General features: G+C 44.7%; 15 non-coding genes across 15 annotated transcripts; all 15 read left to right on the forward strand.

Moving 5' to 3' along the window:
* The first annotated feature begins 321 nt into the window (after window positions 1-321).
* trnar-ucu (transfer RNA arginine (anticodon UCU)) lies at window positions 322-413 on the forward strand. The gene is given in 2 exon segments: window positions 322-358; window positions 378-413. It is a non-coding gene; the product is annotated as a tRNA-Arg (tRNA).
* Window positions 414-6,664: 6,251 nt separating this feature from the next.
* Window positions 6,665-6,756, forward strand: trnar-ucu (transfer RNA arginine (anticodon UCU)). The gene is given in 2 exon segments: window positions 6,665-6,701; window positions 6,721-6,756. It is a non-coding gene; the product is annotated as a tRNA-Arg (tRNA).
* Window positions 6,757-6,966: 210 nt separating this feature from the next.
* trnar-ucu (transfer RNA arginine (anticodon UCU)) lies at window positions 6,967-7,058 on the forward strand. The gene is given in 2 exon segments: window positions 6,967-7,003; window positions 7,023-7,058. It is a non-coding gene; the product is annotated as a tRNA-Arg (tRNA).
* A 180-nt stretch (window positions 7,059-7,238) lies between these two features.
* On the forward strand, window positions 7,239-7,330 carry trnar-ucu (transfer RNA arginine (anticodon UCU)). Its single transcript is given in 2 exon segments — window positions 7,239-7,275; window positions 7,295-7,330. It is a non-coding gene; the product is annotated as a tRNA-Arg (tRNA).
* Window positions 7,331-7,541: 211 nt separating this feature from the next.
* Window positions 7,542-7,633, forward strand: trnar-ucu (transfer RNA arginine (anticodon UCU)). The gene is given in 2 exon segments: window positions 7,542-7,578; window positions 7,598-7,633. It is a non-coding gene; the product is annotated as a tRNA-Arg (tRNA).
* A 180-nt stretch (window positions 7,634-7,813) lies between these two features.
* trnar-ucu (transfer RNA arginine (anticodon UCU)) lies at window positions 7,814-7,905 on the forward strand. Its single transcript is given in 2 exon segments — window positions 7,814-7,850; window positions 7,870-7,905. It is a non-coding gene; the product is annotated as a tRNA-Arg (tRNA).
* Window positions 7,906-8,421: 516 nt separating this feature from the next.
* Window positions 8,422-8,513, forward strand: trnar-ucu (transfer RNA arginine (anticodon UCU)). The gene is given in 2 exon segments: window positions 8,422-8,458; window positions 8,478-8,513. It is a non-coding gene; the product is annotated as a tRNA-Arg (tRNA).
* Window positions 8,514-9,097: 584 nt separating this feature from the next.
* On the forward strand, window positions 9,098-9,189 carry trnar-ucu (transfer RNA arginine (anticodon UCU)). The gene is given in 2 exon segments: window positions 9,098-9,134; window positions 9,154-9,189. It is a non-coding gene; the product is annotated as a tRNA-Arg (tRNA).
* Window positions 9,190-9,398: 209 nt separating this feature from the next.
* Window positions 9,399-9,490, forward strand: trnar-ucu (transfer RNA arginine (anticodon UCU)). The gene is given in 2 exon segments: window positions 9,399-9,435; window positions 9,455-9,490. It is a non-coding gene; the product is annotated as a tRNA-Arg (tRNA).
* A 210-nt stretch (window positions 9,491-9,700) lies between these two features.
* Window positions 9,701-9,792, forward strand: trnar-ucu (transfer RNA arginine (anticodon UCU)). Its single transcript is given in 2 exon segments — window positions 9,701-9,737; window positions 9,757-9,792. It is a non-coding gene; the product is annotated as a tRNA-Arg (tRNA).
* Window positions 9,793-10,002: 210 nt separating this feature from the next.
* Window positions 10,003-10,094, forward strand: trnar-ucu (transfer RNA arginine (anticodon UCU)). Its single transcript is given in 2 exon segments — window positions 10,003-10,039; window positions 10,059-10,094. It is a non-coding gene; the product is annotated as a tRNA-Arg (tRNA).
* A 512-nt stretch (window positions 10,095-10,606) lies between these two features.
* On the forward strand, window positions 10,607-10,698 carry trnar-ucu (transfer RNA arginine (anticodon UCU)). Its single transcript is given in 2 exon segments — window positions 10,607-10,643; window positions 10,663-10,698. It is a non-coding gene; the product is annotated as a tRNA-Arg (tRNA).
* A 513-nt stretch (window positions 10,699-11,211) lies between these two features.
* Window positions 11,212-11,303, forward strand: trnar-ucu (transfer RNA arginine (anticodon UCU)). The gene is given in 2 exon segments: window positions 11,212-11,248; window positions 11,268-11,303. It is a non-coding gene; the product is annotated as a tRNA-Arg (tRNA).
* Window positions 11,304-11,513: 210 nt separating this feature from the next.
* Window positions 11,514-11,605, forward strand: trnar-ucu (transfer RNA arginine (anticodon UCU)). Its single transcript is given in 2 exon segments — window positions 11,514-11,550; window positions 11,570-11,605. It is a non-coding gene; the product is annotated as a tRNA-Arg (tRNA).
* Window positions 11,606-11,785: 180 nt separating this feature from the next.
* trnar-ucu (transfer RNA arginine (anticodon UCU)) lies at window positions 11,786-11,877 on the forward strand. The gene is given in 2 exon segments: window positions 11,786-11,822; window positions 11,842-11,877. It is a non-coding gene; the product is annotated as a tRNA-Arg (tRNA).
* The last annotated feature ends 182 nt before the right edge of the window (window positions 11,878-12,059 follow it).

The following is a 12,059-nucleotide window of genomic DNA, read 5'->3' on the forward strand; positions in this document are numbered from 1 at the left end:
GTGTGTGTGTGTGTGTGTGTGTGTGTGTGTGTGTGTGGGGGGGGGTGACCCAGGGGCAGGTGGATTGTGATGATGTCATCTCTGTGTGGAGCTGCAGGTGTGTCTGAGGTCCCTTGTCCTTGCTGGGTTGCTGCTCTGGTTCCCAGGCGGTGTTTGCACCCTGTTGGACGGCTTGGGGTCGGTGGATATCTGGACCGTTTCTGTTTGGATTGCTCTTTGGATTCTTAACGTGGTGAATGAAGGAATTGTTAAATTCTTTTACATTAGAAAAATTATAATAAGTTCACACATGAACAATATGCCACACGCAAACGCTAGAATGGCTCTGTGGCGCAATGGATAGCGCGTTGGACTTCTAGTCATTCATGTGAGATGTGATTCAAAGGTTGTGGGTTCGAGTCCCACCAGAGTCGATCTTTATGAACAGGCCCCTCATCGAGGTCTAGGGGCTCGTTGTCAGCTGCGGGAGACCGTGTGTTTTGTGCCTCGGTTCCATTATGGCTGGTTCACATGGGGCCATGACATCACCCCTGCACGGTGTACCTTACAGTGTCCCCCCCCCCCCTTTCAGCTCACGTAGAAAGAAGCCTCTAGACCTTTAGCTCCCAACCACTTCAGCTCTATCACTAGACTGTCGTCAAGACCTTTCGCAGACCCAGCATCGAACCTTAATGCATTATTTATTGAACACGATTTCTAATCAATTAATTTTCAAAGATTTATATTATTTTTTACATTATTATAAATGTGTCTATTTCAAGGATAAAATCCCAGATACATCCTGCAGTACCCTCACGTACCACCAGTGGTACGCAGACCTTAAGGTACGGCCACACCAACCGCGTTACCCGCGTAAGACGCGTATAAAATCGGCAATTTTTCCATAGGGAACCATTGGTTTACGCACGTATGAGCTGCGTAGATGCGTTACATGCGCTAAAGCAACATTTTAGCCGCGTTAGCCGCGTATGAGCTGCGTATATATGCACCTAACGCACCTATGCGCCTACGCAAGGAGTTCAAAAAATTGAACTTTTTACGCTCCTACGCATGACGATTAGCCGCGTTGCCCAATCAGCGTTGAGCTTGACCCGACGTCACTGGCAGAGACTAGTGAGCTTGGATAGAGGCATACGGCCGACATCTTTCTTTATTCTGTGTGGAAATAGTAACATAGTTACGCCATTAAATGTGTTTATGGAAACATTTTTAGCGAGAAATGTGCATTTTACTTTCGTAATGTTCGCTCGGTGAATGTGAAGGATGTTTGGTTTGATAGTTATGACGAAGAGGGAACGCTCCGTTCACTTGCATGGACATGGACTCATCTAGGCGCGTAGGAGCGTAGACGCGTAGCTGCGTAGGACCATTTTTGACACAAAATGGTCAAGCAACATTTTAGCTGCGTTACGCGCGTAAATCTTACGCGGGTTACGCGTTTGGTGTGTTCGTACCTTTAGTTTGAAAAACACTGTTCTGATCGACGACCACGGAGGAAAGACGCCACCTGCTCTCTACGATTACGAGGAAAGAGGAACCTGAACCGTCCTCCGATGGGAGCGGTGTTTAGTCCACTTCCTCCGACAGGCTGGTCCTCTCCGAGTCGACCAGGCGGAGACCCTGACCCATATCAGCAGCGAGTCAAACACGTCTTATTTATCTTCTACTCTTATTTATCTTCTACTCTACTCCCCGTCTACCTCTCTTTACCTTCTGACGGCTCCTGTCCTCTCACTCTTTGTTCCTCTCGGTTTCTGCCTGGGATTTATGGCCGAAAGGAGAAGAGGTGTTTGCTTTCTCTCTCTCTCTCTCTCTCTCTCTCTCTCTCTCTCTCTCTCTCTCTCGCTCTCTCTCTCTCTCTCTCTCTCTCTCTCTCCCTCTCTTTCTCTCTCTCCCCCTCCCCCTCCCCCTGTCTCTCTCTCTGTCTCTGTCTCTCTCTCTCTCTCTCTCTCTCTCTCTCTCTCTCTCTCTCTCTGTCTCTCTCCCCCTCTCTCTGTCTCTCTCTCTCTCTCTCTCTCTCTCTCTCTCTCTCTCTCTCTCTCTCTCTCTCTCTCTCTATATCTTCATGTTCAGTCATCTCAACGAGGTGTGGGGCAGCCATACTTTTGTTGCCGTCTGAAAGACCATAGCGACGGTGGGTGGCTGGGCGGGGGGGGGTCTTAGGGGGTCTCAGGCTGGGACCAACCAAGCGGACCCCTCCTTCTCTCTCCCTCTTCCTCGTTGGTTTTACAGCTGTTACAGTCTCCCATCAGGATGGCGACAGATGCCGCTGCTGCTGCTGGAAGTGCTGCTCTTTGTCCTGGTAAGTCAAACAGGACGTGCTTTACATACCCCCCTGCCCCCTCCACACACACACACACATCGGTCCTTGTATGTGTGTGCGGATGGGGGGGGGGGGGGGGGGGTACCGGGACGACACCCCTCGAACCCAAACATCTTAAGTTCTAGAAGGGGTGTGGTTTGGCGTCGTGACCTCTGACCCTAGAGCAGCCCGATCCCGATGCACCAGTCAGATTAGGGTGATGATATTTTGATACTATGGTTTTTGCGTTCCAAATCTCCCACATGACATGAGGGAGATTACGACCCCCCATTCTGACCCCCTGCTTGCTGCTAGCCTATAGGCCAGTCTCTATGGAGGTCAGGGGTTTCAACATTTCAATAGGTCACACAGCAATCCTGTTGGTCGGTTGAAACGTTCAATCCAAACGTTAAAAAGCTGACTGAATAAGTCGTAAAAATTGGTTTATTTTTCAACAATATAAATCCATGTTTTTTGCTCACACAATCTGATCAATTGTTGGGATTCTTATATTTGCATATAATTCATTATTAATCATACCTGGTAGTTTATTTACAAACATTTGACAAAATTGCTGATGAGATGGCAATGATTTGTTTGTTCACGCAAGAGGACAATAAAAAAATACAATGTTCTACACCATCTGGTTAATGTCCTTCATATGCAGTTGTTCCAGCACACCCGTGACCATGAGCCCCCCACGCAGAGTGTTTAAGGCTTCACACAGCAGGGGGGTCAGTAGGTCAGCCGGCCTCCTGCGCTCCTGGACACCTGGACGCTGAACAAAGAAAGACCTGTTTCTCCCGCTACCACTTCCTCCTCTGTTTGCTGGTGTCGACGGGAGTGTTGACAGTCTTGGACACAATGGAACGTGGAACGCACCACTGACTCCTCGTCCCCGTGTGAGGATGGAACGCACCACTGACTCCTCGTCCCCGTGTGGGGATGGAACGCACCACTGACTCCTCGTCCCCGTGTGAGGATGGAACGCACCACTGACTCCTAGTCCCCGTGTGAGGATGGAACGCACCACTGACTCCTCGTCCCCGTGTGAGGATGGAACGCACCACTGACTCCTAGTCCCCGTGTGGGGATGGAACGCACCACTGACTCCTAGTCCCCGTGTGGGGATGGAACGCACCACTGACTCCTAGTCCCCGTGTGGGGATGGACTCGGTCCCGCTGAAGCCGCTCCTCATGGACATTGCTTACAGTTATTCATGACAGCCGGTGTGAGCCTCGAGGTAGTACAGTACGCATGACAGTACAGTGCTCATAAAAAACAGGGAACCAACATGCGGCCACAACACGAATAAATTGTTCTTGTCATTGGATAATGAACAAAGACAGACCTGTTTCACCTGCTAGTCGACTACCCAGCGTACAAGTGTACAAAAGAGCTCTGTTGTGCAATGGATAGCGCGTTGGACATCTAGTCACTCATGTGATGCGTGACTCCCAGGTTGTGGGTTCGAGTCCCACACGAGGTGATATTAATGCGTAATTCAACCTGACTACTGTAAATCTGGAGGCAGACCTGTATCTCCCGCTACGTCAATAGGACAGCTCCTGGCGTCCATTCGAAACTTGTTAAAGAGTTAAGTATCCTACAAGTAACAAAGCTGCATGTTGCTGACCTATGTTGTCGGATGCATCCAGACAAGCTATCATTGATAGTGCATTATCCTTGTGTAGCACACTGGATATCAAGGTAGTATTCATTCATACTTGAATGAATATTGAAACACTGAATGCGATATGTATAATATTATACAAATGGTTAGCGCGTTAGACTTCGAGTCGTTCATGTGAGATGTGATTCAAAGGTTGTGGGTTCGAGTCTCACCAGAGTCGGTCATTATGGACTTGACTCCGGTAGGTCTCGAGGAAGAATTATAGTCACAAAGTATCCTCCAACAAAAAAAACGACATGCTGCTGACCGATGTTGTGGGTTTGAGTCCCAACATGCTATCATTGATGGTGCATTATCCTGCTTCAGTACTATGGATGCCCTAAAGTCCCTTGTCCTTTGACATTAAAAAATTTATAATTTCTTTCAGATTACAATCAGGGCTCTGTGGCGTGTTGGACTACTATTATTATTATACTATTAGTATTCATTCATACTTGAATGAATATTGAAACACTGAATGCGATATGTATAATATTATACAAATGGTTAGCACGTTAGACTTCGAGTCATTCATGTGAGATGTGATTCTAAGGTTCTGGGTTTAAGTCCCACCAGAGTCGATCATTGTGGAGTTGTCTGTGGTAGATCTCTAGGAAGAACTATAGTCGTTAAGTATCACACAACAAAAAAAACTACTTTGTGCTGACATATGTTGTGGGTTCGAGTCCCGAAATGCTATCATTGATGGTGCATTATCCTGCTTTAGTACTCTTGATTCCCAAAATCCCATTGTCCTTTGACATTGAAGAAAAAAGTACTAATTTTACTACATTTAGAGGGCTCTGTTGCCCAATGGATAGTGCGTTGGACTTCTAGTCATTCATGTGAGTTGTGATTCAAAGGGTGTGTGTTCGAGTCTCACCCGAGTCGGTCACATGGACTTGACTCCGGTAGATCCCGAGGAAGTACTATAGTCTCCAACAACGAAAAAAACTACTTTGTGCTGACATATGTTGTGTGTACGAGTCCCGACATGCTATCACTGATGAAGCATTATCCTGCTTTAGTACTCTGCATGCCTACAATCCCTTTGTCCTTGGCCATTAAAGAAAAGAGATTTTATTTTTGAATAAAAATGTGGCTCTGTGGTGCAACGGATGGCGTGTTGGACTTCTAGTCATTCATGTGAGATGTGATTCAAAGGTTGAGGGTTGGAGTCCCAGCAGAGTCGTTCAATATGGACTTGACTCATGTAGTTCTCGAGGAAGAACTATAGTCACTAAGTATCCCACAACGGAAAAAACGACTTTGTTCTGACATATGTTGTGGGTTCGAGTCCCGACATGCTATCATTGATGGTGCATTATCCTGCTTTAGTATTCTGGATGCCTAAAATTAGGGATCGACCGATACGGATTTTTAAGGGCCGATACGATACCAATATTTTTTCATCAGCCTTAGCCGATACGCCGATACCGATATTTAGAGCCGATACTACTTTTTTTTTTTTTTTTGCTCCCTCAATCATAAAAATTACACTGATAACAAATGTTACAAGTCTCAATTAAAAAAAAGGAACATTTATTGAACTTCAATATAAAAAACTATATTTAACAAATAGTAAAAACAGGTGAGGTAGAACAAGTAAAAAAAATAAATAAAAAAAAATCGGCGAAAATCGGCCGCGTATCGGCCGATACCGATACACGTAAAAAATGCGAATATCGGCCGATAATATCGGCCGACCGATATATCGGTCGATCCCTACCTAAAATCCCTTTGTCCTTTGACATTGAAGAAAAAAGAGCTCCTTTTACTAAAATTACAGGGGTCTGTGGCGCAATGGATAGCGTGTTGGATTCATGTATGTGAGAAGTGATTCAAAGGTTGTAGGTTCGAGTCCCACCAGAGTCGGGCAACATGCACTTGACTCCGGTAGTTCTCGAGGAAGAACTATGGTCTCCAACAACAAAAAAAACTACTTTTTGCTGACATATGTTGTGGGTTCGAGTCCCGACATGTTATCATTGATGGTGCATTATCCTGCTTTAGTACTCTGGATGCCCAAAATCCCTTTGTCCTTTGACATTGAAGAAAAAAGTGCTCATTTTACTATATCTAATGGGATATGTGGCGCATTGGATAGCGAGTTGGACTTCTAGTCATTCATGTGAGATGTGTTTCAAAGGTTGTGGGTTCGTGTCCCACCGGAGTCGGTCATTGTGGACTTGACTCCGGTAGATCTTGAGGCGGAACTATAGTCTCCAACAACGAAAAAAACTACTTTGTGCTGACATATGTTGTGGGGTCGAGTCCTGACATGCTATCATTGTTTGTGCATTATCCTGCTTTAGTACACTGGAAGACCAAAATCCCTTTGTCCTTTGACATTGAAGAAAAAAATGTTCATTTTACTATGTTTAAAGGGATCTGTGGCGCAATGGATAGCGCGTTGGACATCTAGTCATTCATGTGAGATGTGATTCAAAGTTTGTGGGTTCGAGTCCCACCAGAGTCTGTCTCTATGGACTTGACTCCGGTAGATCTCGAGGAAGAACTACAGTCTCCAACAACGAAAAAAACTACTTTGTGCTGACATATGTTGTGGGGTCGAGTCCCGACATGCTATCATTGATGGTGTATTATCCTGCTTTAGTACACTGGAAGCCCAAAATCCCTTTGTCCTTTGACATTGAAGAAAAAAATGCTCATTTTACTATATTTAAAGGGCTATGTGGCGCAATGGATACCGCGTTGGACTTCTAGTCATTCATGTGTGATGTAATTCAAAGGTTGTGGGTTCGAGTCCCACCAGAGTCGGTCTTTATGGACTTGACTCCGGTAGATCTCGAGGAATAACTACAGTCTCCAACAACGAAAAAAACTACTTTGTGCTGACATATGTTGTGGGGTCGAGTCCCGACATGCTATCATTGATGGTGCATTATCCTGCTTTAGTACTCTGAATGTCCAAAATCCCTTTGTCCATTGACATTGAAGAAAAAATAGTTTCTTTTACTATAAAAATAGGGCTCTGTGGCGCAATGGATAGCGCGTTGGACTTCTAGTCATTCATGTGAGATGTGATTCAAAGGTTGTGGGTTCGAGTCCCACCAGAGTCGGTCTTTATGGACTTGACTCCGGTAGATCTCGAGGAAGAACTACAGTCTCCAATAACGAAAAAAACTACTCCGACATGCTATCATTGATGGTGCATTATCCTGCTTTAGTACACTGGAAGCCCAAAATCCCTTTGTCCTTTGAAATTGAAGAAAAAAATGCTCATTTTACTATATTTATAGGGCTCTGTGGCGCAATGGATAGCGCGTTGGACTTCTAGTCATTCATGTGTGATATAATTCAAAGGTTGTGGGTTCGAGTCCCACCAGAGTCGGTCTTTATGGACTTGACTCCGGTAGATCTCGAGGAAGAACTACAGTCTCCAACAACGAAAAAAAACTACTTTGTGCTGACATATGTTGTGGGGTCGAGTCCCGACATGCTATCATTGATGGTGCATTACCCGACTTTAGTACTCTGAATGCCCAAAATCCCTTTGTCCATTGACATTGAAGAAAAAAATGCTCACGTTAATACAATTCAAGGGCTCTGTGGCGCAATGGATAGCGCGTTGGACTTCTAGTCATTCATGTGAGATGTGATTCAAAGGTTGTGGGTTCGAGTCCCACCAGAGTCGGTCTATATGGACTTGACTCCGGTAGATCTCGAGGAAGAACTACAGTCTCCAATAACGAAAAAAACTACTCCGACTTGCTATCATTGATGGTGCATTATCCTGCTTTAGTACACTGGAAGCCCAAAATCCCTTTGTCCTTTGACATTGAAGAAAAAAATGCTCATTTTATTATAATTAAAGGGCTCTGTGGCGCAATGGATAGCGCGTTGGACTTCTAGTCATTCATGTGAGATGTGATTCAAAGGTTGTGGGTTCGAGTCCCACCAGAGTCGGTCTTTATGGACTTGACTCCGGTAGATCTCGAGGAAGAACTACAGTCTCCAACAACGAAAAAAAACTACTTTGTGCTACTTTGTGCTGTTGTGGGGTCGAGTCCCGACATGCTATCATTGATGGTGCATTACCCGACTTTAGTACTCTGAATGCCCAAAATCCCTTTGTCCATTGACATCGAAGAAAAAATAGTTTCTTTTACTATACAAACAGGGCTCTGTGGCGCAATGGATAGTGTCTTGGACTTCTAGTCATGCATGTGAGATGTGATTCAAAGGTTGTGGGTTCGTGTCCCACCACAGTCGGTCATTATGGACTTGACTCCGGTAGATCTCGAGGAAGAACTACAGTCTCCAACAACGAAAAAAACTACTTTGTGCTGACATATGTTGTGGGTTCGAGTCCCGACATGCTATCATTGATGGTGCATTATCCTGCTTTAGTACGCTGGAAGCCCAAAATCCCTTTGTCCTTTGACATTGAAGAAAAAAATGCTCATTTTATTATAATTAATGGGCTCTGTGGCGCAATGGATAGCGCGTTGGACTTCTAGTCATTCATGTGTGATGTAATTCAAAGGTTGTGGGTTCGAGGCCCGCCAGAGTTGGTCTTTATGGACTTGACTCCGGTAGATCTCGAGGAAGAACTACAGTCTCCAACAACGAAAAAAAACGATTTTGTGCTGACATATGTTGTGGGGTCGAGTCCCGACATGCTATCATTGATGGGGAATTACCCGACTTTAGTACTCTGAATGCCCAAAATCCCTTTGTCCATTGACATTGAAGAAAAAATAGTTTCTTCTACTATACAAACAGGGGTCTGTGGCGCAATGGATAGCGTATTGGACTTCTAGCCATGCATGTGAGATGTGATTCAATGGTTGTGGGTTCGTGTCCCACAGAAGTTGGTCATTGAGGACTGGACTCCGGTAGATCTTGAGGGGTTCAAAGGTTGTGGGTTCGAGTCCCACCAGAGTCGGTCATTATGGACTTGACACCGGTAGATCTCGAGGAAGAACTATAGTCTCCAACAACGAAAAAAAGTACTTTGTGCTGACATATGTTGTGGGTTCGAGTCCCGACATGCTATCATTGATGGTGCATTATCCTGCTTTAGTACTCTGGAAGCCCAAAATCCCTTTGTCCTTTGACATTGAAGAAAAAAATGCTCATTTTACTATATTTAAAGGGCTCTGTGGCGCAATGGATAGCGCGTTGGACTTCTAGTCATTCATGTGAGATGTGATTCAAAGGTTGTGGGTTCGAGTCCCACCAAAGTCTGTCTTTATGGACTTGACTCCGGTAGATCTCGAGGAAGAACTACAGTCTCCAACAACGAAAAAACTACTTTGTGCTGACATATGTTGTGGGTTCGAGTCCCGACATGCTATCATTGATGGTGCATTATCCTGCTTTAGTACTCTGGAAGCCCAAAATCCCTTTGTCCTTTGACATTGAAGAAAAAAATGCTCATTTAACTATATTTAAAGGGCTCTGTGGCGCAATGGATAGCGCGTTGGACTTCTAGTCATTCATGTGAGATGTGATTCAAAGGTTGTGGGTTCGAGTCCCACCAGAGTCTGTCTTTATGGACTTGACTCCGGTAGATCTCGAGGAAGAACTACAGTCTCCAACAACGAAAAAAACTACTTTGTGCTGACATATGTTGCGGGGTCGAGTCCCGACATGCTATCATTGATGGTGCATTACCCTACTTTAGTACTCTGAATGCCCAAAATCCCTTTGTCCATTGACATTGAAGAAAAAATAGTTTATTTTACTACACAAACAGGGCTCTGTGGCGCAATGGATAGCGTGTTGGACTTCTAGTCATCCATGTGAGATGTGATTCAAAGGTTGTGGGTTCGAGTCCCACCAGAGTCGGTCTTTATGGACTTGACTCCGGTAGATCTCGAGGAAGAACTACAGTCTCCAACAACGAAAAAAACTACTTTGTGCTGACATATGTTGTGGGTTCGAGTCCCGACATGCTATCATTGATGATGCATTATCCTGCTTTAGTACACTGGAAGCCCAAAATCCCTTTGTCCTTTGATATTGAAGAAAAAAATGCTCATTTTAATATATTTAAAGGGCTCTGTGGCGCAATGGATAGCGCGTTGGACTTCTAGTCATTCATGTGAGATGTTATTCAAAGGTTGTGGGTTCGAGTCCCACCAGAGTCGGTCTATATGGACTTGACTCCGGTAGATCTCGAGGAAGAACTGCAGTCTCCAACAACGAAAAAAACTACTTTGTGCTGACATATGTTGTGGGGTCGAGTCCCGACATGCTATCATTGATGGTGCATTACCCGACTTTAGTACTCTGAATGCCCAAAATCCCTTTGTCCATTGACATTGAAAAAAAAATAGTTTCTTTTACTATACAAACAGGGCTCTGTGGCGCAATGGATAGTGTCTTGGACTTCTAGTCATGCATGTGAGATGTGATTCAAAGGTTGTGGGTTAGTGTCCCACCACAGTCGGTCTTTATGGACTTGACTCCGGTAGATCTCGAGGAAGAACTACAGTCTCCAACAACGAAAAAAACTACTGTGTGCTGACATATGTTGTGGGTTCGAGTCCCGACATGCTATCATTGATGGTGCATTACCCTACTTTAGTACTCTGAATGTCCAAAATCCCTTTGTCCTTTGACATTGAAGAAAAAAATGCTCATTTTACTATACTTAAAGGGCTCTGTGGCGCAATGGATAGCGCGTTGGACTTCTAGTCATTCATGTGAGATGTTATTCAAAGGTTGTGGGTTCGAGTCCCACCAGAGTCGGTCTTTATGGACTTTACTCCGGTAGATCTCGAGGAAGAACTACAGTCTCCAACAACGAAAAAAAACTACTTTGTGCTGACATATGTTGTGGGGTCGAGTCCCGACATGCTATCATTGATGGTGCATTACCCGACTTTAGTACTCTGAATGCCCAAAATCCCTTTGTCCATTGACATTGAAAAAAAAATAGTTTCTTTTACAATACAAACAGGGCTCTGTGGCGCAATGGATAGTGTCTTGGACTTCTAGTCATGCATGTGAGATGTGATTCGAAGGTTGTGGGTTCGTGTCCCACCACAGTCGGTCTATATGGACTTTACTCCGGTAGATCTCGAGGAAGAACTACAGTCTCCAACAACGAAAAAAACTACTGTGTGCTGACATATGTTGTGGGTTCGAGTCCCGACATGCTATCATTGATGGTGCATTACCCTACTTTAGTACTCTGAATGCCCAAAATCCCTTTGTCCATTGACATTGAAGAAAAAATAGTTTCTTTTACTATACAAACAGGGCTCTGTGGCGCAATGGATAGCGCGTTGGACTTCTAGTCATTCATGTGAGATGTGATTCAAAGGTTGTGGGTTCGAGTCCCACCAGAGTCGGTCTTTATGGACTTGACTCCGGTAGATCTCGAGGAAGAACTACAGTCTCCAACAACGAAAAAAACTACTTTGTGCTGACATATGTTGTGGGGTCGAGTCCCGACATGCTATCATTGATGGTGCATTACCCTACTTTAGTACTCTGAATGCCCAAAATCCCTTTGTCCATTGGCATTGAAGAAAAAATAGTTTCTTTTACTATACAAGCAGGGCTCTGTGGCGCAATGGATAGCGCGTTGGACTTCTAGTCATTCATGTGAGTTGTGATTCAAAGGTTGTGGGTTCGAGTCCCACCAGAGTCGGTCATTATGGACTTGACTCCGGTAGATCTCGAGGAAGAACTACAGTCTCCAATAACGAAAAAAACTACTCCGACATGCTATCATTGATGGTGCATTATCCTGCTTTAGTACACTGGAAGCCCAAAATCCCTTTGTCCTTTGACATTGAAGAAAAAAATGCTCATTTTACTATATTTAAAGGGCTCTGTGGCGCAATGGATAGCGCGTTGGACTTCTAGTCATTCATGTGTGATGTAATTCAAAGGTTGTGGGTTCGAGTCCCACCAGAGTCTGTCTTTATGGACTTGACTCCGGTAGATCTCGAGGAAGAACTACAGTCTCCAACAACGAAAAAAAACTACTTTGTGCTGACATATGTTGTGGGGTCGAGTCCCGACATTCTATCATTGATTGTGCATTACCCGACATTAGTACTCTCAATGCCCAAAATCCCTTTGTCCATTGACATTGAAGA

This window comes from Gadus morhua, chromosome 1 (assembly GCF_902167405.1).
Source record: "Gadus morhua chromosome 1, gadMor3.0, whole genome shotgun sequence".
In the NCBI taxonomy this organism is placed as follows: Eukaryota; Metazoa; Chordata; class Actinopteri; order Gadiformes; family Gadidae; genus Gadus; species Gadus morhua.